This window comes from Pipistrellus kuhlii, unplaced genomic scaffold (genome assembly GCF_014108245.1).
Source record: "Pipistrellus kuhlii isolate mPipKuh1 unplaced genomic scaffold, mPipKuh1.p scaffold_m20_p_1, whole genome shotgun sequence".
Taxonomy (NCBI): Eukaryota; Metazoa; Chordata; class Mammalia; order Chiroptera; family Vespertilionidae; genus Pipistrellus; species Pipistrellus kuhlii.
The window spans coordinates 66,640,764-66,653,256 of record NW_023425404.1 but is presented as its reverse complement, the minus strand read 5'-3'; positions in this window follow the sequence as shown (position 1 = coordinate 66,653,256).

Below are 12,493 nucleotides of genomic sequence, written 5' to 3'. Positions count from 1 at the left end.
TGCATAATTTTTACTGAAGAAACTTCTGCTTTAAGTATATCATATTACTAGAGGTCTGGTGCATGAATTCATGCACAGGTGGGGTCCCTCTGGGTGACCTGCAGGGATCAGCCAAAACCCACAGTCCAACACTGACTGCAGCTCCTACCTGCTGTTCCTACTCTTCCCGACCCCACTGTGCCTGCCATGGGCTCACGCCCAATCAGTCCCAATCAGGGGAGGCTCACACTGTGTCTGGCAACCTCCCAAGGGGAGTGGTCTGTGGAATTGGGCTGAAACTGGCTCTCCGACATCCCCTGAGGGGTCCCAGATTCTGAAAGGGTACAGTCCAGGCTGAGGGACCCCCTAACCCCCCCAGTAGTCAGTGCATGTCATAGTGAGCAGTTTAGCAGCCTTAGCATATCATTAGCATACTACAATTTGATTGGTTGTTTGCTTGTTCTGTTGTTTGGTCTATTTGCATATTACCTTTTTATTATATAAGATAAGTCTAGTGCCTCATTTCAGTGGTGGTATTTAGTAGGCACTCAAACTATCTACTGATTGAATGACAGTAAATTACTATAATGTTTTCCCAGACTCTAAAATATTTTAAATCTATGTTCCTATTCAAATTATCTTTCATTGAAAGCTGGATGATTTTTAATTTTTGAGAGATAAAATTATTAAATGCATTTTCTCTTTAAACTTTCTCTTTAAACAACATCATCTATCCAGTTTCTTTTCCAATTAAGTAAACTGAGCAAATTAATATATATATATATATATATATATATATATATATATATATATATATGTATATATGCATCCCTTTGTTACTGATATATAAAATCACTGCTCAGAGTAGACAGAAGCAATATGGTATTGCTAAACAAGATGCACAAATTTATTATAAACCAACTGGCTTCAAACTTCAGCATAAATTTGACACAAATACTTATTATCTAAGGCAAGTTATTTAACCTTTCTAAGCCTCAATTTACACACTTAAAATGGGAAAACAATATCTATCTCTAAAGGTCACTGTAAAAATTAAAATATGATATGCTAATTTATTTTCATAATGCTTAGCACATGCAAAGTGTTTAATTATTATTATTACAAATAAGTGTCTGCACAATTCCTTCAAACAGGAAAACTTCAAAATTTCTAAATAAGAAGAGCATAGGCAGAGATATCTGGTTGTAATAACAATTCTAACAAATGTGTTCTGAAATTATAGTAACAAGTAAGAGTACCTTTTTTAGTTCAGAGTATTTTTTTTATTTGACATGTCTTGGGCATAGTGGGTAATGGAGAATATGGGGAGTGTTAATAGTCCTCCATTGACATTGTGCAATTTTCCTCCCGGGTGTGATGAATTTCCTACTCAATTAAGAGTTTATAGCAGAAGAAAAAAATATTGCCTTTGAAACCAAGTTAAAAGGCATCTGCTAAGTTCTACAAAGTTTTACCAAGAATATTGAAGGCATTTGTTAATTGCCATAGTTTCATTACTGTACAATATTTGAAATATGTTGGCTTTTATTAGGCAATATGTTGTCCTTTATTGGCATTAGTCTATAACATGGGTGTTAGCAAAAAAGGAAAAAAAGCCAAGCCAGTATAGCTCAGTTGATTGAAGATCAATCAGCCCCTGCACCAAGAGGTCACCTGTTTGATTCTCGGTCAGGACACATGCTAGGTTGTGTTCTCTCTCTCTCTCTCTCTCTCTCTCTCTCTCTCTCTCTCTCTCTCTCTCTCTCTCTCTCTCTCTCTCTCTCTCTATATATATATATATATATATATATTTTATATATATATTTAAAAAAGGAAAATAAATTTGGCAAATCACAATGCAGATAACTAAAAATCTTTAACTTTTTATACAAAATGTAAAATTAGGTTTGTATAAGACTCAAAATTATATTATTTTAAAAAGTGTTACTTCTTCAAGATTGACAGAGAATTGAAGTAACTTAATATTACCGAGATTATGGTAAAACAGAGGGAATATGTGCTCATTGTCTCTCAAGATTCACTGGCTCTGTCTTTGCCTAACAAAATCACAAAATTATAATATAATTAGAATCTCAAAGAAATATAAATAAAGACACTTAAGAAATCAATGTTTGAATTGCTTCTGGAATTGTGTAAGCCCTGGAGATAGAGCAACAGAGAACCTGAGAGCATTGTCTTTCTGAAATTTAGTCAGCTCTCAAAACATAACATGTCAACAATTTCTGATCTGGTGTTCATGAAGGCGAGTGGGACAGTCTTTATTCAGTGCTTCAGCTTTGTTCTGAAACAAATTATTTACAATACAAAAGAAAAGAAAAGAAAAGAAAAGAAAAGAAAAGAAAAGAAAAGAAAAGAAAGGAAAGGAAAGGAAAGGAAAAAAGGAAAGGAAAAAAGGAAAGGAAAGGAAAGGAAAGGAAAGGGAAGGGAAGGGAAGGAAAGGAAAGCAGGAAAAGGAAATGCAAGTACAGAAATGGCAGGAATGAAAAGACCTGACATGAAGGCCCGTCCCAGGACAAGTGACCCGGAGTTCCATGGTCCCTTCGATTCACTTCCCTGTCACATTCCCAGTCCCTCTCCTTCGTTTCTTCTGTATTTATTGCTGTCGTTCTTGCGTGTCTTTTCTTCTTGTGCTTTCGCCTCATTCCGACCACTCCCTCCTCCCCCATAACCGACGCACTCCCTCCCTGCAGAAGCAAATAACGGCAAGCAAGAGCCAGAAGTCTGAAAGAGATTGTTTTACAAGAGCTCTTCTGGTACCAGAATTTTTACCTAGTAACATAGTTCTTTAGAATCTTCCAATTATAAGGTGCAAAAGAAGAATTTAGAAGCTGAGAGTATTATTGTTCTGAAGATAATATGATTCCCAATGTTTATAGGTGCTAATATAATTACAGGAGTTTTGACTTCATTTTATAGACTTGTTTAGAAAGTTGGGGCTGCTAACAATCAGAATTTGCATTTGCGTATGAAAGCCTGAAATTTGGTGGTATTTTTGTTTGTTTGTTTTGCTTGTTTGCTTGCTTGTTAAAAACATAGAGCTACAAATTGAGAGGCTGATAGAATCTTTTCAACAAATTCTAACTGCAACTTGGTTTTAAGGAGTCCTAAAATATGAATTCTGATATAGAGTTTCTAAAACTCCAAGTGATGCAAGTGCTCTCTGTCTAACAATATGTAACTGCAAAAATCAACAGGGGGACTTGGGATAGCAACTGATTATGTGATTTAATCAACAAGAGTTCGTAAGAGCTTAACATGCTAGCTGCTGTAAATATACAATGGAAGTTTAAGATAAATCACTAATGTTCTAAGAATTTAAGAAGTTTACTTGGAAATCCATATAAAATAAATACATTATATAGAACAACATAACAACCCATTGGATAATTAAAGTGTTCCTGGAAGAATTTCAGGGGAAGATAATGTTTAATAGATATTTTGCTAATTAGGAAAGAACTCTAGGAAGGGATGAACTAGGGACTGGCCTATTGTTCTGGGTGAGGTTTATTTAGGGGGAAAAATTTGGTGAGAACATTGCAAGTAAGAATTGCGTGATGAATGAAGACACATAATGAGAAAGAACATAATTACAGCTACTGAGTGTGCAAACATTCCCAAAGTACGAGCTGAGAATCCTTGCCCCATGTTGTATCAGAATTTCTATTTACATAATCCTACTCAGTATATATTTGTCTTCAAGGCTCAGATTTTTATAGTATTTTTCATTTAAGGATATAAATGTGAGAACAAATGTGAATAAAATAAAATGTATTGTCTAAGCACATTGTTTAAGAGGCTGTATTTTGTCAAGAGTATCACAATACAAGCATATATGGAAATGAATACATGGAAAATAGGAGTGTATATGATTGAGAAAGTTTTATGCTACAGAGCTCAAACTCAGTTTCTATAGTGTATTCTTTTTTAAGATAGACTATGACATTTTGTAGAATAGTGGACAATTTTTTTTCTCACTGAGGAGAGGCCTCTAAATCATTTAGCTTATCACTTCACAGAGTTATCAGACACTGGATGAGCACACTTTATTTCAGTTATTGCTAAACTAAAATTTAAAAAGATCTGGAGGGAAATCCAGTCCACCTGTAGTCAATAGTTTGTAAGAGCCATTACTAGTAATCAGATAAGAACATATTTGATAAACTCAGTCTTATAATGAATTGCTCTGCTATCAAATTTCTCTCTTTCCTTGATCTAGAATTGAAATTTTAAAAATGTATTGATTTCAATATTTCTGCTGGTAGCTTCCCTTATAGTATTCTACCCCCCCACACATATTTCCTATTGTCTTAAGTAAATACCATTCATTATTAACCACCAAAATTCCATATTGTATAACCTCTTTGGAAAGTACTGTAATCCCCTAATAAAAGCCTAATATGCAAATCGACTGAATGGTGGAACAATTGGTCACAAAGTCTGGTTGCTTGATGTGCACTGACCACCAGGGGGCAGATGCTCAATGCAGGAGCTCCCCCCAGCCTGCAGGACCCAACCAGCAGCAGCGGTGGGCAGCGGGACCTATGAGCAGGCAATGCCAGTGGGGGCCCCCAATCGCCCTGCTGGTCACCTAACAGATTGGCCCTGATCGTTGGCTAGGTCTAGGGACCCTACCCGTGTACAAATTTCATGCACTGGGCCTCTTCTTATTCAATAATTATGCTATATTGATTCAAATATCGGACACCTTATTGGACTTCCAAGATGCCTTTGCATTGATTGGCAACAACAGATAGATACTGCAAAATAATTACAAATAAGAAATCACTAAAAGGAAATCTGTAATTCTTATTCTACCTTGCTACACAGTCACGCCAAAGCTCACACTGCTTAGGTCTTTAAGCACATCTGAACCTGCATGCATCAGCATGTTTTGTCAAGCTTTACTGAAGCCCACAGAGCATGGTGGGATCCAAGCCACATCAGTGGCAGCACAGTTCATTCCCTAATGCCACTTCAGAAGACCACCCAGATGCCTATCATTGAAAGTGATCCCTGCTCCAGCATCACATAGCCCTGGCCAGGGAGCTGGCACCCTGCTCAGTTATACTCTATTTTTCTTGAGCTGATTTTGCTTTGAATTATCTCTTCTCAAAGCTATAGCCGATGTCTTGTTAAATAAAACCAACAATATTGGGGGTAGTCCTCCTGAATTATAGAAATAAAAGTGTAAATAATGGTGTATTCAAGTTTACTTTTCTTTCAAAATCTTGCATCTAAATCTATGTTTATCTCACCATAGATTTCAATTTAAAAAAAATAAAATAAAATAAAAAGGTGCATTCTTCCTGGAGCTACATGCAATTACCTTGTGAAGTTAGGAAACAAATTTGCACAAGAATGCTGTATTTAATGATTCACATTGTAAAAGCCCTGTTGGATCCCAAGTTAAGATCACAGGGTCATTTCAATACAGGTACTTCATAATTCTTGAACACCCAGAAACCACAACACAAAACAAAGGTGTTAAAAATGATCCTCAGTGATCATTCCAATCACCTATTGTTTTCTTCTCGTACACTGAAGCCACCTCTAAAAGGGGGCTATGTTCAAATTGTCCTGGGATACCATCACTTCTCAATATATTTAGTTCCTAAAATTTCATCATCTGCACTAAATGGGATTTCTTACTTTAAAAGATAGAATTTCAGCCAGTCCTCTTCAGCCCCAGTACTCATGGAAATGCGTAAGACTTAATGAGCAGCTGATTAAACTTGTTATTTAGCCTTTTCTCAGTCTTCTTTTCTATTCTTAGATATTATAAATGTCCATATTGAGAGCATGGGCCAGCAGATCTTTTTCATATCTGTCCTTTGCCTTTTACAGCATGTCCTTGCCGGCTGTCCTCTTTTCAAATTTTGTTTTCTTCTGAATGGGTTATTGCACTGATGGCTTTTGGCAGCTGCCGAGTGCTAAACCTGCATATAAAATCAATCTGTGGGGCCAGAGTCACAAAACAGGGGCTACTTGAAATGATTTTTTTTCCAGCTTTCTGGTTACTGTCATATTAGAGTTTTAGTGCAATGGGCAAGGACAATAATTCGCTTTACTTTCTGAGAAATCTTTACTTTCAAGGGCCACTGCTTGATTAAATTCTTTCCAAATTATCATCCTGAATTTATGCAGCCCATATAGCAATTAAAGATTCTCCTCTTACTCAAAATACGTGGAGTAAAGACTAAGCCTGAGTTTTCTGCACCAAATTTTGCATTAATGTATGAAAAGTTAGTAAGATATTATAGCACACTCATTATTTTCCCATACAGTGGAAGTATTAGTAGGAGCTATTTCAGTGTCTTCCTTTTGTATATTATCCTAATTCATCTAAAAAATAATAGCTCTGTTTCACTGCAGTTAAGACAATGAGTTTTGGTGTCAACCCAATCTAGCTTTACTTCCCAGCTCTCTCTGAGGGAAAGAAGGAATGCACTTGACTCAATTACTTGAGTGATATCTATACCTCATTACATTTATATATAAAATATAATGATAATTTCTACCTTAGAAGAATAACATGAAGATAAAAAATAAGTTAATAATATATACATAATGCAGGTAGCACAATACATGACACAAAGGAAACTCTCAAAATATGTCATTCATTTATGACTAATTCTAATAATTTTTGCATTTGTTGTTCATTAGCATGAGAATGTTGTTCCTGAGAAACTCACCCTATTGCAACCATCTGTCTCTCTGAACAACAGAAATTTAAAATGTCCCAGAATAGTAAAAATAATAAACAATATTTAAGAACATAATGAGAACAGACAATTTTTAAACATACAATTTCTCAAATAGTGTTTTGTTACCCTTATCTTTACTGTTTTTGCCAAACTTAATGGCATAAGGCAACAAACATTCAATTACAATTACAAAATCCATAGAGAATATATCTGCAAAAGTACAGTAGGGTTAACTCTTTGCTTTTCAATGTTTGGGGACTCAGCTGGAAAGACTTAAATAATGGGAGGATATAATACCTGTATGGAGGTGCCACTCTCAAGAAGTTGTTTGCATTCATAAGTATGGCTGAACTGGGACTTTTAACCAAAGCATTGAAACACACCTCTCCATGTAGTTTGGATTCTGCACAGCATGGTGGCTGTATTATGACAGAGAACTACTATGGAGCAAGTATTTCAAAAGAATCAAGTGGAAGTTGCTTTACCTTTCCTGATCTAGCCTTGAAGTCACATAGTGATCACTCAGTTGCACTCTCTTGGCTCAGAGTAGTCACAATCCTTTCAGATTCAAGAGAAAGAAACACCATCTTTCTTTGCAAAAAATAGTTAAATAATTTTTAGGTTCTATTTTAATATACCACATTTTCCCTGGCTAGTATGGCTGTTGGTCAGAGCATCCTTCAGTACACTAAAAGGTCATATCTTCCTTTCATTTGTGTCTTCAAATAATTCTTAACATGGAACTATTCTTATACTTTGCTAATTCATTCAATAAGCTTAACTGTTCAGCAGTCTCTTTAAACAGAAGTGCATGTGCACTGGCAACAATAGTTAACAACTTTAAAAATGAGGACTAGTTTAAGAGATTAGGAAATGTGTGATACATACCAATGTACATTTCAAGACAGCCTAACTAAACCAAGACCTCCCCGAAAAAAAAGATTAAAAATGGGAATATAATTATCTTCTTACTTAACAAGCCAGGAATAACTAATTCATAAATGTACTGCAGTTTTGGAATCAGAAAAAGTCTATTTGTTACTATCAGATACTTAAAATGAATGCAGACTTCAAATACTGGATAGCTGAATCTATCATCCACCTTGAGATAAAATATTTTCCCTGTATTTGATTTGAGACATTTATGAGGTACTAAAGCATCATTGAATTGTCTTTGTATTTTTGAAATAGTCTGTCATGCTAAATTTGGAGAAGGCAAGATTTTATTAAAGCAGTTAATCCTTTTATCTTTCATTCAAAAATTATCTCTTGAACACCTACTTCCTATAATCCCAGATGCTATGTATAGAATGATACATAGGACACAAGAGATTGACACAAAATATTCAAAGTGATAAAAAGCAAGGGCCTACAATCAAGATTATTCTACCCAGAAAAGCTATCTATAATAACAAAAGCATAATATGCTAATTAGATGGGACAGATGAACGACCTTCCAGATGTCATTACAAATGACCTTCGGGATGAAGCTGCGGCAGTAGCGGCCAAGGCAGGGGCCTTGGGATGATCAAGCAGGCAGGCAGGCAGAAGGGTTAGGGGTGATTAGGCAGGCAGGCAGAGGTGGTTAGGGGATAGCAGGAGAGATCAGGCAGGCAGGCAGAGGTGGTTAGAGGCTAGCAGTTAGGAGAGATCAGGCAGGCAGGCAGAGGTGGTTAGGGACTAGCAGTTAGGAGCTATCAGGCAGGCAGGCAGGTGAGTGGTTAGGAGTCATCAGTCCCAGATTGCAAGAAGGATGTCCAATTGGTGGTTTAGGCCTGATCCCACAGGGATTGCTGTGGGTTAGGACCTAACCCACCAGTTGGACATCCCCCTAAAGATTCCCAGATTGTGAGAGGGTGCAGGCCGGGCTGAGGAACTACTCCCCATGCTCAAATTTCATGCACCAGACCTCTAGTCATTTATAATTGAAGGACAGATAAAGAGCTTCCCAGGCAAGCAAAAGCTAAAGGAGTTTACCACCACTAAACCAGTATTATAAGAAATGTTAAAAAAAAAACTTCTTTAAGAATAAATAGAAAAAAGATAAAAAGTGTGAATGACAGCCCTGGCTGGTGTGGCTCAGATGGTTGGAGTATCATTCTATGCACTGAAGGGTTGTGGGTTTGATTTCCAGTCAAGGTGCATATCCAGATTATGGGTTAGATCCCCAGTCAGAACACATGCAATTTCTCTCTCACATCAATGTTTCTGTCTCTCTTCTTCTTTATCAATAAAAGCACATACTCAGATAAGTCCATATGCAACAACATGGTTGGACCTAGAGGTGATTATGTTGAGTGAAATAAGTAAAAAGAGAAAAACAAATGCCATATGATTTCAATTATATGTGGAATCTAAAAGAAAAATGAAATAAATGAACAAGTAGAACAGAAACTGACTCATAGATACAAAGAACATTTTGAAGGTTGCCAGATGGAGGGGGACTGGATGGATGGGCGAAAAAGATAAAGGGATTAAGAATTACAAAATAGGCCCTAACTGGGTTGGCTCAGTGAATAGAGCATTGGCCTGCAGACTGAAAGGTCCCAGGTTCAATTCCTGTCAAGGACATGTACCTTGGTTGTGAGCACATCCCCAGTAGGGAGTATACAGGAGGCAGCTGATAGATGTTTCTCTCTCGTCAATGTTTCTAACTCTCTATCCTTCTCCCTTCCTCTCTGTAAAAAAATCAATAAAATATATTTAAAAAATAAATAATTACAAAATGGTAGTTACAGAATAGTCATGGAGATCTAAAGTATCCTATAGCATAGGGGATATAATCAATAATATAGTAGCTATGTATGGTGTCAGATGGGTACTAGATTTATTGGGGTAAACAAGTCATAAGTTATATAAATGTCTAATCACTGGGTTGTAAACCTGAAACTAATATAATATTATGTCAACAGTAATTGAAAAATAAAAAATATATTACTTTTAAAATTGCATTCCCCTTACCTAATGAATAAGTTTTAAATTAATCAATGTATTTAAAATTTTTCATTATGTGATTCTGACCTTACATTTTCATTGCCTATTCTTTCCATGTATTTATTATTTTATTCAAATGAACAGAATGAACTATTGCAACTATTGAATTTCATCCCACATTTATGCATTTGCTCATGCAGTTCCTTTTGCCCTGACATGGTCACATGGCCAAATTCTTCCCATAAAGTTACCAGTTATAGTGTAATTATTTGAAAACATGACATTTCCTTTTCTAGATCTAAATGGTGCACAGTAAACATCACAAATATATAAAGACAAAAGGAAAAGTCAGGGAGAGAAGCAAAAGGAGAAGTGTAGGGAGATTAAGGGAAGAAGACAAAGAAAGAGAATGGGCAAAGAAACATAGAGGATGAACAGCAGAAAAGAAAGGTAGTACTTTGTCTTTTAAAGGGGCAGATGGGAAAAAAAATTCAGGATAATCTACTTTAAAAAAAGATTAGGAACACTTTATGGCATCTCTACTAAAGTTAAAGACCATTATCACTTTGTACTTTGGCCAAGACAGAAATAAAATGGGAATCTTTATAAGTGAACTTTGAAATACATTCCTATTAATTAATACACTTTTGTCCTTGAAGCTGAAATTGTACTCAATAAACCATTTTATTTCCTCTTGAGCTATTTTAAGCAGTATTACTGAGCCCTGTGTTGCTCATTAAGAAATTTAGGAAGAGAAGTAAAGGGCTTAAAGAAAGATTACTCTAGATGCAGTAAAGAGTTAGAACCATAGCCAGCTGATGATGTTCAGCAGACCCAGACAAAATGCATCTTCTCTAGGAATGTCCCATACCCTGGTCAGCTGGCACAGCAATCTTTGCCATGTCTGAATTCTTCTGAGCAGCACTCAGAAAGGCAAATGAAAATTTTAATTTCAAATATTGCCCCAGTTTTAACTTAGAGAGAATTTATTAGAAATCAGCACAATATCAGTTTGAATGCCAATAGATCCTTGAATTTCCTAGTTGTATCCTAAGGCAAAGTAGAGTCCTAGTAATAATCCCACATTAATACAGAATCCCTGGCTTGAGGAGTAGCCTCCATCAGATTTTTTAGACCCTGAGACAGACATCCTCCAAGTCAGCAAGTTGAACTCTGGCCAAGGATGATCCTGTTGTAAGCATCTCAGACAGATCCATTGACAATTACTTTAAACTGTTTGCAAAAGTTAAAAAACACATTTGGCAAGCAGTCACCAAGATCATGATAACACAATGGAATATTACTTTCATCTGAAGTTTTCTTTTGCATACTCATAATTTCATCTGGTTTTAGCCTTATTTTTTTTTTCAGAACTGAAGCCTGCTCACTTGCAATAATTGATGATGCTGAAAGAAGTCATTTCATCAAAATCCAGAACAGCTGTGGTTTTACATTTGCTAACTTTCTCATTCCTGCCATTATCCAGTTGGTCAAACATTTCAAAATGGTTGGACTGTTTCTATCAAGTGGCTTTTGAGCATTTTTATTAGGAAGTGTCCACTTTGCCATTATCTTCCTACCATGCCTGCCTGAACCCTCGTGAGTTGCATAAAACACTACACAGCCCATAGTATTGTAGTAGAGTAGCTGATGATTCTGAATCCATCCAACTCAGCATTCCGGGTTACCAAAGGTCACCACACATCTTTATTGTGTCCTGTTCATGTCATGTTCGCTTGCTAGGACCTGGAGTGGAATGGAAATAATATGGGATTGGTAGGCAGAAAATTTGAATTTGAGAATTAGCTCTATTGTTTGCTCTTTTAAAAAGCTGCCAGATCTCTGCCTCCAGTTCCTAACCTATAAATGGGAGGACAAAATGTTAAAGTCATTAATTCCTCATGTCAGTGTGGAAAGGTAAGATAATGGACATGAGATGGCTTTTCAAATAATTTTTTTTCAAAATCTTTAAAAACTTTTGCACTAAGTAGCTAAATTAAGTAACTAAAGTACTGAAAATTTATGAGCTGTGTTTCTGAACCAGCATAACCTAACCTTAGGTAAATTACCAGGGTTAATTATGAAGAAAGAAGTTATACTCTATTTTCTATTTCAGGGTATCATTATTTTTTTTTAATTTTTTCCCGTGGGAGACTTGCCAAGCCAAAACAGATGGTGTTGGTTAAAAAATAAAAGTAATTTAATAAAGTCAACCTCATGTCGTTTATAACCCATTTTAAAAGCACAAAGCATAAAACCATTTTACTCTTACCAGTGGCATCAGGTCACTGCTTCACCAAAAAAGTCAACTTAGAAGGACTTGTAATTTCATAGCCTCTTCTCAAAATAAATAAATAAATAAATAAATAAATAAATAAATAAAATACTTTAGTCAGTAAGGCCCTTTTGAACGGGGAAAATGTTAAGCAAAGAAAGGTTTCCAATTCTATTCTAATGCTTAAAATAGAGTGGTTGACTTGACATCAAGGACAAAATGCATTTCAAACAGAATATCAAAACTTTAAAGAAATTCTGTTACAAAACTTCCCAAATCTCCTTTCCCCGCAATACTTTGTAACCAAGCAATGATTCAATTTCTCTTTGTCATGTTGCACCCATCAAGTGGGAATGGGAGCTGTTTGGTGAGACTGTCTCTGGTCCTTAGTGATTGCATTGCCCCTCATTCTAATGCTTTGTTCCAGGTGGAAATGACTTTCAGAATCTAGCTAGAAAATAAGGCCCCAAAGTAGTAGTGAGACCTGTTCAAACTGTGTAGAGTCGACAAACACATAAGGAGATCATTGAATCCAAGTGACTTAGTTAAGAGGCAACAACTGTCTGCAACGAACTCTAAC